This window comes from Gopherus evgoodei, chromosome 1 (genome assembly GCF_007399415.2).
Source record: "Gopherus evgoodei ecotype Sinaloan lineage chromosome 1, rGopEvg1_v1.p, whole genome shotgun sequence".
In the NCBI taxonomy this organism is placed as follows: domain Eukaryota; kingdom Metazoa; phylum Chordata; order Testudines; family Testudinidae; genus Gopherus; species Gopherus evgoodei.
Genome location: NC_044322.1, coordinates 129,692,684 through 129,708,595, shown reverse-complemented (window position 1 = coordinate 129,708,595; position 15,912 = coordinate 129,692,684). Strand labels below are relative to the sequence as shown.

The 15,912-nt window shown below is 39.7% G+C and overlaps 1 protein-coding gene across 3 annotated transcripts in view; it reads left to right on the top strand.

Annotated features, from left to right (window-relative positions):
• The window catches only part of NLGN4X (neuroligin 4 X-linked), a 290,649-nt gene that overhangs the window by 43,029 nt on the left and 231,708 nt on the right, over positions 1–15,912 (top strand). The window contains exon 2 of one of the 3 annotated variants that reach the window (XM_030572244.1): positions 2,203–2,287. The exons of the other annotated variants lie outside the window; for them this stretch is intronic. The gene's annotated coding sequence lies outside the window, so the exon portion shown is untranslated. The remainder of the gene's footprint in view (positions 1–2,202; positions 2,288–15,912) is intronic. 3 annotated transcript variants of the gene reach the window in all.

Here is a 15,912-nt window from a genome sequence, read left to right as displayed (position 1 = left end):
TAACTCGCTTTATCTACCTAGTACTTAACTTACTATTCGAAATTTATAAGAGCCTGTATCGGAGAGATTGGAGAGAAACCTAGTTGCACGTCTGATCCCTCTGAGCCCCTAGAATGAACAACAACCAAAAACTAACAGCACACACAAAAACTTCCCTCCCTCAAGATTTGAAAGTATCCTGTCCTCTGATTGGTCCTCTGGTCAGGTGACAGCCAGGCTCACTGTTCTTGTTAACCCTTTCCAGGCAAAAGAGATATGAAGCACTTTTGTTCTATTAACTCTTACTTATTTGTTTACGACAAGAATTAATATAAATGGGGGGGGGTTAGGTTCCAAGGAATTTTTTTTCAGACAGAAGACATTTTATATATACATATATACACAGTACTAATCAGAGAATTGTCTGGGGACCTGCTCATGAGCTCCCTGAGCTTCTCCTAAAGCAATCATGTCGATATCACGTGGGATATTTCCCAGGGAATGCCTTGCTGCTAAATGATGAACTAGCACTCAGCTGAGCCCTCAAGGGTTAGCACATTGTTATTAATGTAGCCTCACACTCAACAAGGCAGCACTGAGGGAGGCAGGAGGAAGGAGACACAATAAGCACAAGGCAACGGCTACAAATGCTTCCCTGCAGAAACTGAACGTGATGATGAACCCACACTATCCCACTGGAGTGCACCACTCCCTCCTCTGGACAGTGCATACACAACTGCACAAACTTTCCAAACTGCATGGGGAGATGCTCAACCCCCGACTCTGCCCCAGGCCCACCCCCATACCACCCCCTCCACCCAGCACATCCTTGCTTCTTCCCCTTCCCTCTACAAGCCTCCTGAATGCGCACGAAACAGCTAATTGCTGTGAGAGGGAAGAAGGGGGGAGTTGCTGATCCACGGAGCCGCTGGGGGGAAGGAGGTGCTGGAAGGATTGGAGGGGAGCTGTTGAGGGTGCTGCCAGTCCACCCTGGTTCCAAATCCCCACAGCCAAACAACGTTATTAGGAAACATTGCGCAACTTTAAATGAGTATATTCTCTAATAAATCACGGATGTAACAACGAAACAGCATTAACAAGGATGATGTTAAGTGAGGAGTTACTGTACATTTTTCTAATACCCTTTAGAAATCTATATTGTGCATGAATGATCATCCTTTTCTTCATCAGCCACCTGAGAGTCGTGCCTGCTCTCTATGATAAGGACATATGGCTGAATTTTAGGAAGCAGTGATCTTTGAAAGCAGTATATGTTTATACAGCATAATTGTTGTTACATTGAAAAATCATTTAGTAAGGGCTGTAGTGTGGCTAATGCATTAAGCCTGATTTCTTAAATACACTCTTTATGTCAGTTTTATTAGAGAGCTAGTAGGATGTAAGGTTTCCTCTCCTTCGTCCCTTACTGTTTTATTTATAACACAAAGTGCTTGTCTTTATTGATTAGTTCAGTGATAACAAGAGAAGAGCTGATGTAACTCATTAAAGTTTTGCAATGTCTTTGAGCTCCAAAGGGGATAGTACAAGTACTGCCAGTGCTTCTAAGTAGAATACTGAACATTGAAAATTGATTTCTATTTGATTGCAGGCATATTATCATTTGCTACATATCACTACAAAGCACCTAATATATAAATAATAATATATTATATGTAGCAGATCTCATTATAGTGCCATTTGGTACCTTGAAGTGAAATTGCAAAATGCCTGCCTTTAAACAGGTTATGTGGAGATGTTTAAAATTCATTTTCATTTATTTTGCAAATTATTTGTTATAAATAACTTAGAAATGAGTTGAAAATATGTTTTATATCAGTGGCAGATCTGTACGGAAATATTGCTGAAGATTATTATAACACAAATCAGTGGTAAACCTGTAGCCTCACATATACTTTGTGCAGTTTTTTTGTTATTATTATTGTGTGTATGGGTAATAAGATGGCTTGATTTTTTTAAAAATAAATTAAATCAATAAACAAATCCAAACTTAGCAGGAACACACAGAATATTCTGTCTTCACTTTGACTCATAGTATTATTGGGGAAAAGAAGAGAGAAATTTAGCTAATTGAAACTAGTATTTGTGGAGGCCTGCCCTTTACAGAAAGATAAAAGTAAAAAATCAAAAAGTAGTGTGACATGTATTTTGAGATGATAGTACTGTTTGTATTAATAAAAGGCACAACATGCATCTTTCTAACAGGAGAAAAATTGTGTTGCAACTAAAATGATGACATGCTGCCTCCTACGGAGAGATTCTGAAGCATTCTTAAAAACACGATTCAGTGGTAAGTGTTAACTGTTAACAGTAGGCTCACGACAATTCAATTTTGAGTTTATCCAAATATATATTAGGAAATGAAGATTAAGTCTCTGTGGCTGATGTTCTGGTATTCTGGCCTTTACACTTTAGACTTTCAGCTAAGATGCATACTGCTTTTGCAACACAGATGTACAATTAGACAAAGAATGCAATCAGTTCTAAACACTTTTTGCTGTTTTTGTGTGATAAGCATGGATTTAGCATTATTGTTTAAATCAGACAATACTAACTAAAATAGCCATGCTTAATAATGGTATATAGTTTAACATTAAGCACTTGAAGTTTGGGTTTTCAAGATCACGCTCTCTTTATAGTCTTTAGCCAAGATTTTTAGTATCTGGTTGCAAAAAGTTAGACTCCAAAATCCATACTGAGGCAAATAAATAAAAGTGGCTTCGCTTCCAAAGGTGCAGAGCGCTTCAGCTGCTGACATATATGTAAAGAAGTTATGTTTGAAAGTCCTGGCCTATTCTTTTGTCAAAGCAGAGCTCTGAATCAATTTGTGATTTTCTTGCTTCAAGAACAAGCCTTGATTGTCTGGCTATCCCAAAAGAAGGACAGGAGACACTTGATATAGATTTAATCAGGCTGCAACTTTATTATTAGATGCCTGGGGCTACCTGGAAGATAAAAGTGTATAGTGCAGGCAACTCCATGTTCATTCAGATAACTACACGAGGCTTCCACCAGCCCTCTTCATTTTTCATTCAGGTTCCCCAGCCAACCCACAGCAGGTATCTTAAAGATCAACGCCTACCTTATAGGAGGATTAAGGTGGGCTATCAGAAAGGGGGGGTTGGCTCCTTGCCGTACAAATCACAGGAGCCTCATGCCCCTGCCTTCCCCTCCTCCACCCGTTCCTTTAACCAGCACCTCCTTTTGAAGTCCTTTACCAGGTCATTTATCTGTTCACTGGATGATTTCCCTATGGAGTCCTTGCACTGGACATCCACCCTACTTACCAAATGAGTTGCGAAATGTAGCCTAACCCCACTTTCTCCTCACTGTAATAGGTCCTCCCTGACACCTGCTGTGGGGAAGGTGAAAACCCCTACTCCACCAAAGGTGGTAGTGAGAGAAAATTTCCTTCCCAGCCCCCCTAAAAAGGAGCAACTAGCGCAATGCCCATAACAGGTCCTGACCCACCTGATATTCGCACCTGAAGAGGAGGGAAGGTGGGTGCTCCTTTGCCTGCTGCGTGGAGAAAGGGCTTCCAACACCAGGACATGTGACTTTTAAAGCCTTTCGCGCCTTACATTTCTCAGGGAGTGAGTCAGCACTGCACAGCTGACCACCACCCATCTTTTTGCAGCAGTTTCTGATCTCCTTCTCACCCTCCACCCCCACCTTACATTTCTGCTACCTTCCTCCAGCAAGCCCAGACAACATTCCCCGCACCCCCAACTTCAGATGCAGTATGCACATTTTCCTGATAATAGTACTTTAGTCACCAGAAAGCAACATTGTCTGGTGTTTTCTTTTACTATTAGCTTGCATATTTTATACATGTTTATCTTATAAAGTGATCAATCAAGTGCCAATGGCCTAGTGAATAACAGACTGGACTGGGACTCAGGAGACCTGGGGGTCTATTCCTTGCTTTGCCACTGGCCTGCTAGGTGATTTTGGGAAAGTCAACTTCCATCTCTTTGTCTGTTTCCCTATCTGTAAAGTAAGGTAACCTTTGTAAAGCACTTTGAGATCTACTGATAAAAAGTACACTATAAGAGATAGGTATTCTTTGATATCCCACAAAGACCTAGTATTAGTGTTTCCCCTATATTTTGTATTGCTACCACAGAGATGCTAGATATAACGGAGACTTAAATAAATCAGTAATGAAATGTTAGATTAAGCCAGTCATCCCTTTTCTCTTAAATGACTCTGATACTCCTGTTAGTAGAAAAAATTATTCATAAATGACTAGAGTTAGTTACTGCGGTCCATAGGTCTTCCTTCTCACATTGTGTGCTTTGTGAACTGTAGGCAGATGTGCCTTTTGTAGTAATCATTTCCTTGGCTGCAGTGCAATGACATTTCAATTTCATATTATCACTGTGTCTTAAACTCAAGGAGAAGGAATAATAATATCTAGGACATGATGATAAAGTTGTGAATAACTAATAACTCACAGTATGACAGTTTGGTTATGAAATTCAAGGATACCATTATGTGAAGTGGAAAAATCAGATGAAGAAAATAACAGCTGTGAAAACTCCTGTAACTTTGCATCACTGAACCACATTTGTTTCAATTTCTTGTAATTTAATGTAATTGAATAAAAAGCACTGTTTGAAAATGAGCCCATATAATAATTTAGAATTCATGCTGATCCTGACCATAGTTTATCTCATACTGGTTGCCAAAACTAAAATTCTGTTCCTACCATCCTCAAAGAACACACACAATTTCTATGAAATAAATCCAAATGATAGATATAATGGATCCAATACTGGAGTCAAAGACAAAACTCCCAGTGAATTCATTTGTGGACAGAATTGGGCCCAGCACCTCATAAAAGTTTTATGTGGTCTTCTGTTGAAACTACCCAGAATAATGTCTCAAGGAGCAGGGCCAGCTCCAGGCACCAGCTCAGGAAGCAGATGCTTGGGGCGGCCATGGAAAGAGGTGGCACGGCTGGGTCTTTGGTGGCGATTCGGTGACGGGTTCCTCAGACTCTCTCCGAGGGAAGGATGGCCACCAAATTGCCGCCGAAGAATGAAGTGGCGCAGTAGAGCAGCCGCCGAAGTGCCACCGATTGTGGCTTTTTTTTCCCCTCTTCGCCATGCTTGGGGCGTCAAAAAGGCTGGAGCCAGCCCTGTTAAGGAAGCATTGAGCATATATATGTGTACTAAGGTGCATCTCAAAATATCTTTCAAGCACTGCCTAAAAGTGCTTTGAAGAAGACTTGTGTGAGACCAGTCTTTGATTTTGTAATATCTTCACCATGGTTGGTCTTGTTTAATAAATATGCATAAAACCAAAATTAGGCGGGAGGTTGAGGGCAAGCAGAAAGAACAAATTACACTGAAATTATAAAGCTAGGGGGAGATCTTCAATGGCAGGTGGCTAACTCCCATTGAAAGTCAGAGGGGAGTTGGGTGCCTCATGGCCATTTGCAAATTTGAAAATCTCACCCTTTAATGTGTTGTATCTGACTGCAATACACCCCAAAAGCCCTTCAAAATTCAGAATTAAAACCATGACTCCATCATTTCCTTGGCCCCCTTTTCCTCTGGTACCAGCAGTCCAGTTTCATATATGTTCATTTAAGCAACCTCAAACAAGTGAAAGGGGTAGAAGAAGGAAATACTCTAGACAGTGCTAGGGGGAATTACCTTTTATGTGTAGCAAGCCGGGAAGGACATGGGGTGATTCTGATGAGTCTTTTCTGGCAAGACCCAGACTGAAATGGATGTGAGGAGAGGCATATCCATTGTTATTGGTCATGATAGGATTTCCATCAATGGTGGTTATGGCACAGAAGCTTGAGCAAAAGTAAATGATCTAAGAAAAGTTAAGTGTGTAACACATAATTGTATTTTTTTATATTTGTGGTGGGTCATAGCGAACAGGTTTTAATCATGAGCTGGGAGAACAGTGTGAATCCCTGGGTCATTAAAAGTGCAAATTAGATGCCATGGCTTGGATATAGAAACACTCTGACTTCTACTTTATTATACGTCTTTGTATTATAGAAAGAAAACTATAAAAGAGGACTGCCACCTCATGGTTATTTTCCCTCCTTTTCCCACATTCATCATTCCCATCCAGATTTCTTGTGTTTAAAATCCTGTCCCCTATAGTGTAGGAGGTTCCCCACCCTTGAATATAAATAAAAAAGTAAATATTCTATTGTCATCTAATTCTACTGTGTATAGGATTTAATTTCTGAAAGAGCACAATATGTTGGTCATTGATGGAAACAAGAAAATCACACAAACATGCAGCTCTTTGAACTTAAACATTATTCTTATCTACAGTTATTTCACAACTATACATCAATTGCAGTGATAGGGCTCTAGACAAGTGATCGGCAACCTTTGGCACATGACCTGCCAGCGTTAGCCTCCTGGGGGGCCGGGCCGGTTTGTTTATCTGCCGTGTCCGCAGGTTTGGCCGATCGCGGCTCCCACTGGCTGCGGTTCGTCGCTCCAGGCCAATGGGGGTGGCGGGAAGTGGCGCGGGCTGAGGGATGTGCTGGGCACTGGCTTGCCCTGGCGAGCCACATGCCAAAGGATGCCAATCCCTGCTGTAGACAAAGGCCCCAGTCTGGCAACTGATTGTGCACCTACATGGAGTCCTATTGAAGTCAGTGAGACTCCAGTCAGGTTCTGGAGTGTGGCCATGCACATTCAATTTCTTATTCAGGATCTGATAGCACCATAATCCTTTTACCTTGGAATGCATTATATCTTCTGCAGGAATAATAAATACATCACTTTCAAAGGAAGTAAAGACCAGGTCTTCTTCCTAACGTAAGTATAGTATCAGCACCAGTCTAAGAGTTTCATTAAAAGGATCAGATTTTAATTCTCTAGGCCAAATCAAAGCACAACACAACCCTTCTTAATACAGTTGTCAGCTCAAGAGTTTCTGGAGTCCCTTTTTTCAGCTCTCATCCAGGTTCTGACTAGACGTCTCCCTGACCTTCATATTGTGGGTGCTTTAAGATTAGGCTCGGAAGGATTAGATAACTATCAATGTGTTGGTAAACACTGATTTCACCATACATATGCAACGTGATGGAAAAATATTTCCATCAATAATAATAAAAAATTACTGAAGGCAAAGTAAGAAAAAATATCATTTGAGAAGGTATTAGAGTTTGGTTTAAGGATATTTACTTTGTATATTTTGACATGACATTGACAATTTGCGTTTTAATGGTTATAAAACTTCAACTTTTTGAATCTCAGTGTCTGCTGACATTAAATATTATCTGATCCCCCAAATTTCCTGAAACTGTGAACATTTAAATTGATAAAAATAGAAAAAGAGGCATAAAAATAAATGTCAATATTATTTGTTAAAATTATAAACAAAAATCGAATTTTGCCAAGCCTATTTATGACTGTTTAATACAAAGGCATACTCAACTGCAGATTCTAAGTAGTCGATAAATAGTCCCATAAATAATCTTCCCAGTGTCCTTGCTGGTATTCTATCAACTTTTACACTCTCATATTATACAAAAATTGCTCTTTTAAAAAGTTACCTAATTTAAGCATTGAAGTGAAATTTACCACATGTAGAATGTCTATGCATCACTTGAGTCGCTCTCAAACCCTATTTTGAGGGTTTAGGTGGATTATAGATCTTATGCTGATGAACAAATTTCACCGTAATTCACTTAAATTATGCAATGTTTTATAAACAAATAAAATGCTCAAGCAGAAACAATTTTAGGTTACATAATCATATAAAACTCTTATATAAAAAGTTACAGTTGAAGGTTACCGTTTTCCTTAAAAAAAAGAAAAGTATAACTGAAGTGCAGTGCTGTAAGAATATCAACTCAACACAGAGGGCCAGATGCTCAGCTGGCTACATCGGATTGCCTACATTGGTTTCAGTGGTGCAACATCTGTTTACACCAGCTGATGATATGTTGCAGTGTTGCCACTGTATTCAGTGGATGCAGAATTAGGCCCCTGGAACCCAGCTTCCAAAGCTTTCACACATTGGCATGCAGTTAAGCAAGGACAGAAAGCAAAACAGTGTTAGCTCTCTTCTTTGCATTGTGAAAGGTTTGAACATATTAGTTTATAGAATAATCATGATTAGGGCAGGGGGAGATATTCTGTGACATTTCAATATCTTCCCAAACTGGAAGCTGCAGCATCTCCTGACCCCCGGGAAATCCATTTAGGGGACGCTGAGTGGGCCACCCAATGTCAGGAAATATAATAGATTTTTCCCAGTGTATGTGTGTGTGATTCGGAGTCTATAGCAGGATAAAGAACAGGAGTACCTTAGAGACTAACAAATTTATTTAAGCATAAGGTTTCATGGGCTACAACCCACTTCATTGGATACATGCAGTGGAAAATACAGTAGAAAGATATATATATACACACAGAGAACATGAAACAATGGGTGTTACCATACACACTCTAATGAGAGCGATCAGTTAACAGGATAGCTAGTCCAGATGAGTCTTCTGATGAGACAGTCCAGCTTTGCATAATAATAATCATTTATAGTGAACATTCCTGCATTGAAAATTGCTTCTGTAGGCACTTGAGCAAATATTTTCAGGTGCTTAAATCGATTTTAGGCTCCTTCAGCTCCCGTTGACTTCAGAAGGAGATGTGAGAATTAAGAGCGCACTAAAATCTGTTCACCTTTATGTTGGTACTTAAATACGGATTTATGTGCAAGACTTTAGCCATTCAAATTTGGAAAGTTTGGACATGGTTAACACATTTGCACAGTAAATACAGTTTGATATCCTTTTTTAAAATGAATGAACCTTATATGGCACAACAAATAGATTAGTTACATTCATGGGAGCAGGACTTTTGTGAATATAAAATAGTAATTTTTATTTTTAAAGGGGCTCTGAATTTTGAGGTCACAGCCAATTGCAGGTGTACTATTCAAATCACTATCACTTATGCCTCAAATCTTTTACATTTTGCTGTACATTTTTCAGGAGCAAGTTCAGCATTTTGTATGCATACAGTATTTATTATTTCAGATTTTTCATTGTGTTCTTTGTGTTGTGTTGAATTATGCTGGTATATGATAGTATAACTCCTGACTCTTGAAATATTCCTCAGAACAAGACGTGTACGTCATGTGAATATCCTAGTGTGCCTACATTTAAAAAAAAAGCCAACAAGTTACTTTGACAGGCATCTCACCCCCCAAAAAACTCCGTAAATGCTGTCAATTTATTGAGGAATCAATTTGGGGTACATTTGGGGCTGAACATATAAGAGCTGTTGGAATATTAAAAACACAGAGGTTGCATAAGTTCAACAAAAGTGTGCTTGTTTTATTGTGAAATGCTGCACAGAGTGAATTGCTCGCTGCATTTACTTAATCTCTGATCAAAATGTCTAACTCAGAAAGGCTGTCTTGAAGACAAGTGGAAGACTATTGAATTGTGACTTCTTCACAGAACAACATTTAATCTACAATCTGTTTTTTTAAAGCACAAGTCATGTTTAAATTGAAGAGTTAGGGTACAACTTTCACTATATGTATCCATAATGGTTGAATAAAGGATTTCTTATTGTATGTGCCCTGGAGCATGCAATTAAATGCACTGGAAAATATCTGTGGATGAAATACCATTTACCAGAATAATATACCAGAGGAGATACTGAGCAACAATTACAGGTGATATGCCAGCTACTCAGAGGGTGCTTTTATCCTAAAAGGAGTCAGAAAATCTCAATGATTGTTTCCTAAAAATAGAACAGAAATGAGACTTTCTGAACAGAAGATCAGAAGCAGAGAAGAATTGTAAATTAATGTGAAAATCTGTGTGTAACTGAATACTATTGCACACAACTACAAATGAACATGATAAATGTAAGGAGATAATCAGCTGTGCTGAAAGTATTATTATTTATTTGTATAGTCCAATAGTATGGAGGGTTGCTGTACCAAAGATCTTCTAAATAGACACAAAAAACAAGAAAGGTTGAAAGTAGCAAAGAAAAGTGTTTTGACTAAATGGTGACCTTTTCCATGCATCTTGCTAATTACAGTGGAGGAGAGGAGAGAAAGATTGTTACTTTGTTTAATCTAATTTATTAAAATTTCTCTGCAGGGAGAAAGAAGTATATGGGAGGGCGGCAGACTGCGCCGGTGGACCTCCCGCAGGTGTGCCTGCGGAGGTTCCGCTGATCCCGCAGCTCCAGTGGAGCATCCGCAGGCACTCCTGCAGCAGGTCCACCGGAGCCGCGGGACCAGCGGACCATCCGCAGGAACGCCTGCTGGAGGTCCATCGGAGCCGCAGGACCGTCGAGCCGGCCCTGCGCCTAGGGCACCAAAAACCCTGGCGCCGCTCCTGGGTGATAAGACAATGATTCAGTAGTATAAGCCTCTTGGTTTTTTTTGTTTTTTGTTTTAAATATTTGTACCTAGATTCTCAGGAAGCTCAGGTTCAGATCCCAGGAGAACTAACTTTCCACTTCAGCCTTCCACTTCAGCCTGAGTTCTGTACAGTTTTGTATGACAAAGGGTGCAATTTCCAAAAGCTCTTAAAAGTCCCATTTTCAGAAGTGACATAATCACTTAGTGCTAGATTCACAAAGAAACATAGGTGTGGTAATGCTGAGTGCCACCATGCCTGACTTTTAGGATTCATGAATCCTTTGTTTGGCATCTAGACTCCCTATAAAATGCATAGGGAGAGATAGGCTCCTCAGAATGAGATTCACAAAAGCCAGCACTTTAGATGACTTAGCTGTGTTGGACTGTTTCAGGATAGGGGTTCCATTCACAGGGGACAACATATGGAAAGAACTGGTATGTGAGAAAAAGGAAGCATGTGGTAATTAATTGTGAGACATGAGATAGAGAAGTGGAGTGGGGAGACAAATGAAAACCAAAGAGAGAAGAGATTTAGGGAGGTGCAAGACTGGATAGACACTTGAAGGCTAGAACAAAGAATTTGCTTTTAATGCAGAAGGTAAGGGGAAACCATTGTAGAGATTCGACCATTTAACCAAAATGTGATGAACACTGTTTCCACAATAACTGTTTCTGACCTGGTTTAGAGAAGAAGTGAAGGCAGCTATAAATACTAATACTCATCAAAAAAGTACATAACAAATGCAAGAAAAGGGGAAATTGGTAGTAATGAATATAAATCAGAAGTTAGGAATTATAGAAAATTGATAAGGGAAGCAAAAGGACACAAGGAGACATCTGTGGCAAGCAGAGTTAAGGACAGTAATAAGGAGTTTTTAAAATATATTAAAATAATTCTTACAATTGTATTAGTTCATTACTAGATGGAAATGGTAGAATTATCAATAATAATGCAGAAAAGGCAGAAGTGTTTAATATATATCTCTGTTTTGGATGGGGGGTGGGTAGGAACAGATGACATAGTTTCATCATATGGTGGTGGTAACACTTTCCACTCCACTAGTATCTCTGGAAGATGTTAAACAGAAGCTACTAAAGTTAGGCATTTTTAAATCAGAAGGTCCAGATAACTTGTATCCAAGAGTTTTAAAAGAGCTGGCTGAGGACCTTGCTGGACCATTAACGTTGATTTTTCAGTGTCTTGGAGTACTGGGGAGGTTCCAGAAAAATGGATTAAAGCTAATTCTGTGCCAGTTTTAAAACTGTTAAAGAGGATGACCCAGGGAATTATGGCTCTATATGGCTGACATTGATCCTGGGTAAGATAATAGAGCAGCTGACATGGGACTTGAGTCATAAAGATTTAGAGTGATTTAATTAATGCTAATCAACGTGGATTGAAGGAAAATAGATCCTGTTAAATTAATTTGCAATCTCATTAAAGAGGATATCAGGTTTGGTTGATAAAAATAATAGTGTTGATGTAATATACTTAGACATATGTAAGACATTTGGTACCACATGACATTTTGATTTAAAAAACTAGAACAATATAAAATTAACATAGCACACGTTAAATGCGTTTATAACTGACTAAGAGATTAATCTCAAAATGTAATTGTATCATCATCAAGCAGGTATGTTTCCAGTGGGGTCCTGTAGAACTGCTTAATATTTTTATCAATGATGTGAAAACACTGCTAAATGCTGGCAGTTGAAGATAGAGAATTCAGCCTGGAAATGAGGGGTAACTTTTTGACAGTTAGGGTAATTAAGCATTGGAACAATTGACCAGGGTTTGTGGTGGATTCTCCATCACTGACAATTTTTAAGTCAAGATGGGATGTTTTTGTAACAGATATTCTCTAGGAATTATTTGGGGGAAGTCTATAGTCTGTGTTACACAAGAGGCCAGATTAGTTGATCACAATGATCCCTTCTGGCTGGGAATCTGTGCACAAAGAGAAAGTAATTACACAGTGTATAGGTGACAACAGGGCCAGCGCTTCCATTTAGGCAACCTAGGCAGTCGACTAGGGTGCCAGGATTTGGGAGGGCAGCAGACTGCTCCGGTGGACCAGAGAGAGAGAGAGAGAGAGAATGAGAATGATTCTGTGCCATGGTGATTAGAGCACTCACATGAGAGACAGAAAAAAACAGGATCCAGACTCTCTGCTCCAATTACAACCTTAAATTATTTATCCAGCTTCAACAGGTGTGATGAAGAGCATCCCACATCAGAACATCCCCTAGCTCAGGGGTTAGAGCACATACTTGAGGGTGCAGGTCTTAGACCAAATCTCTTCTTCCTCTTCAGTGGTAAAGGTTTTGAACTGGGAAACTTCCACATCCCAAATGAATATCCTAACCACTAGGCTATGAAGGAGGTTTTTTCTGCTTCTGGCCATTTTGTGTGAGCTGGCCTATGGTGGCCCAATTTGGTAGGTGAGGTCAGTCTGAACATGCTCACTGATCGGGCACTGCTGATGAGTTAGATGGAGGAATGCCTATCTTCTCTGGTTCATGTACCCCACTGGGGTTTAGACGAATGGATGCAAAGGTGTGGGTGAAGTGTATATGTACAGAGGCAGAAATACAGGCACCTAGGAAACTTTTACTGCAAAAATTCAGTTGCTGAGCAAGTTTAGGTTCCTGCAGCGTTCAGCAGCAGCTGATCAGGTGGTTGTTTTTTTTTTCAATCTTCATAGTGCCTGATTCTGGGATTTAGTTGGCCAAACTGGCAGTTAGAGGCCTATGTTCTTTTGTGAATCTAGCCCTTAGGGTCGGTTCTTCAATATAGGTGCCTATATAAGCAGATAGTGAGATTTTGAAAAATAAATAACTCTCATTGAAATGAATTTCAGTTATTTCACTGGGAACTAGGTGCCTCAATGCTTTTTGAAAAACACTAGGGACCAGATCCTCAAAGGTCTTTAGGCACCTAACTCCCACTGATTTGAATGGGAGTTAGATGCCTAAATGTCATTGAGGATGCAGGTCTTCCTGCCAATCTACATATTTAGCTGCCTAAGTAATTTTTAACATCTGACCCAGAGTGTAGCTAGGGCAAAGCAGTGCAGCAAAGTACTTTAAGTGAGGAGCCATACTGGATTAATCCCCTTCTATACCAAATGCAGGCAATCCACCACAGCTATGGTAACCAGTGCCCTAAAAGCAAATTGATACAGCTGTTTCCCCCGCCTCAAAAAAAAAACAAAACCAAAATAGACTAAAATGTTTTTCGTAGCAGGCAGCTAAACTGGTTGTAAAAACATGTCAGAACTGAAAATCATTTTATGATTTTGAATTTAGTTTTTATTTGTTTGTTTGTTTGTTTTCAGGGCCACCGGGGGGGCAAGAGGGGCAATTTGCCCCAAGCCCCGCAGGGCCCCCCACAAGAGCTTTTCAGGGCCCCTGGAGCGGGGTTCATCACTCATTCTGGGGGCCCTGGAAAACTCTTGCAGGGCCCTGGCCCCTGGAGCTTCTTCTGCTCCGGGTCGTCGTCAGCAATTCAGCGGCGGAGGGGTCCTTCCGCTCCAGGACCCACTGCCAAAGTGCCCCAAAGACCCGTGTGGGGGGAGTCCTTCCGGCACTTCGGCGGTGGGTCCTGGGTCTTGGGTCCTGGGTCTTCGGCAGCAATTTGGTGACGGGGAGTCCTTCCGCTCCGGGACCTGCTGCTGAAGACCCCAAGCCCCCTGAATCCTCTGGGCAGCCCTGTTTGTTTTTAAGATGTAATTGGAGGGTAGATTAGACCCAGGTACAGAATATTATTTATCTATTTTTAAAGTAGTGTTTAATTTTGATTTTCCATGAAAATTATGCCCAGAATTTATTACAGTATATTTCCATTGTGTTTGTTAAAAAATGCAGGATGCACCTAAAATACTTTTCCTGCAGGTTTGCATTATCAAACAAATCCATTAATTTTATATACTGTTTCCTCTTCCATTGTTCTCTCCTAAGGAAGTAGCTTAAGAAAAGGGGAACGAAGTACATTTCTGATATGAAATGTGCAAACATTATTGTGAACCAACTGAAAGATTGTTCAGAAATGCCTGTGTTTAGATAAAAGTAGTCAAGTGAAGTCTATTTTGCATTCTGTCATTTTTTTTGAGAATTTTACTAATCATGTCTCTTTAATGACACTATCCCATAAAGGGCCAAAATTAGTTCTTGTTGTAAATCAGCTCCCTTGATTTTGATCTAGGTGCACCTATTGAAGCACATATATATGGTCTAATGATAGTTACTTGTTGGTTGGGATGACTATATAACAAACTTTATCTGATATCTTTGTAAATTCTAATACCTCTTTAACAAATAACTGACAAAGATTGATTATTTGGTAAGCGATAGTACAGTAGAACCTCTTAGTTATGAACACTTTGGGAATGGACGTTGCTTGTAACTGAAATGTTCATAAGTCAACAAAACATTATGGTTGTTCTTTCAAAAGTTTACAGCTGAACATTGACTTAATAGAACTTTGCAGTTTTACTGTGCGGAGGAAAAATGCTGCTTTCTCTTTATTTTTTTAGCAGTTTACATTTAACATAGTACTGTATTTGCTTTTTTGGGAGGGATGCTGCCTGATTGTGTACTTCTGGTTTCAAATGAGGTGTGTGGTTAACTGGTCAGTTCGTAACTCTGGTGTTCGTAACTCTACTGTAGTAAAAATGGATACCAGTCTTTGCAGCACCAGCTGTTATTATTAACTCCTTACACCAAAGAAGTTGTAGTTTAATTAACTTGCTTACTTTCCACCAAGTGCACGCTAATGCTTTCAAAACCTTGAGTAGTGAGGGTGGAGACCAGTGTGGAAACAAATCTCCAATAACTAGCAGTAACTTTCACCCTTTCAACCTAGTTTTCAATCAGTGGGCTTAAAGGTGCTATTATTGTCCAATAATTATATTGTATCTAAACCGTGAAGCTTGCTGCTTTGCCTTACACATTTCGGCCTGCTATTGCAAATCTTACATCGTATCAGTGGGACTATGTGCCAGAGTAGGCTTACCTCACCTATGCAGAAGTTTCAAGGTCAGGATAAGAAGGAGCAAACTCTAAATCTTCCTGGCTTATCACCTATGAACAATCAGGATATAACTAGCTGCTCAAAAGCTGAATTTAGGACAGTAGGCCAAAAGACACTTTTCCTGAGGCCAAAGGACACTTTTCCTGAAACGTGTACCTGAAACTCAAAGCTTCTCCATTACTAAAACAGTGATTTAAAATGGGCCTTAGCAAGCACATGTCCCTTCAGAAAGAAACAAACATGTACCAGTATGGTTTTACATTTTTCATTATATAACATACAATATATAAAGCAGTCTTTGACATTGCTCTAGAAGCTTTTCTCCTGTACTGTATGTAAATAAAAAGGCCAGAAATATGCATGTAAGGAGAAGAGAGGGACAGCTCCAAGGCCTCACTACACATTAATTGCCAGCAAAAGCACACCAGATTTAGCTAATTTCTGTAATACCAATTTATTTTCATTGTGCAGTAAAATAGCACTTAATAGATTTGTAATACAAC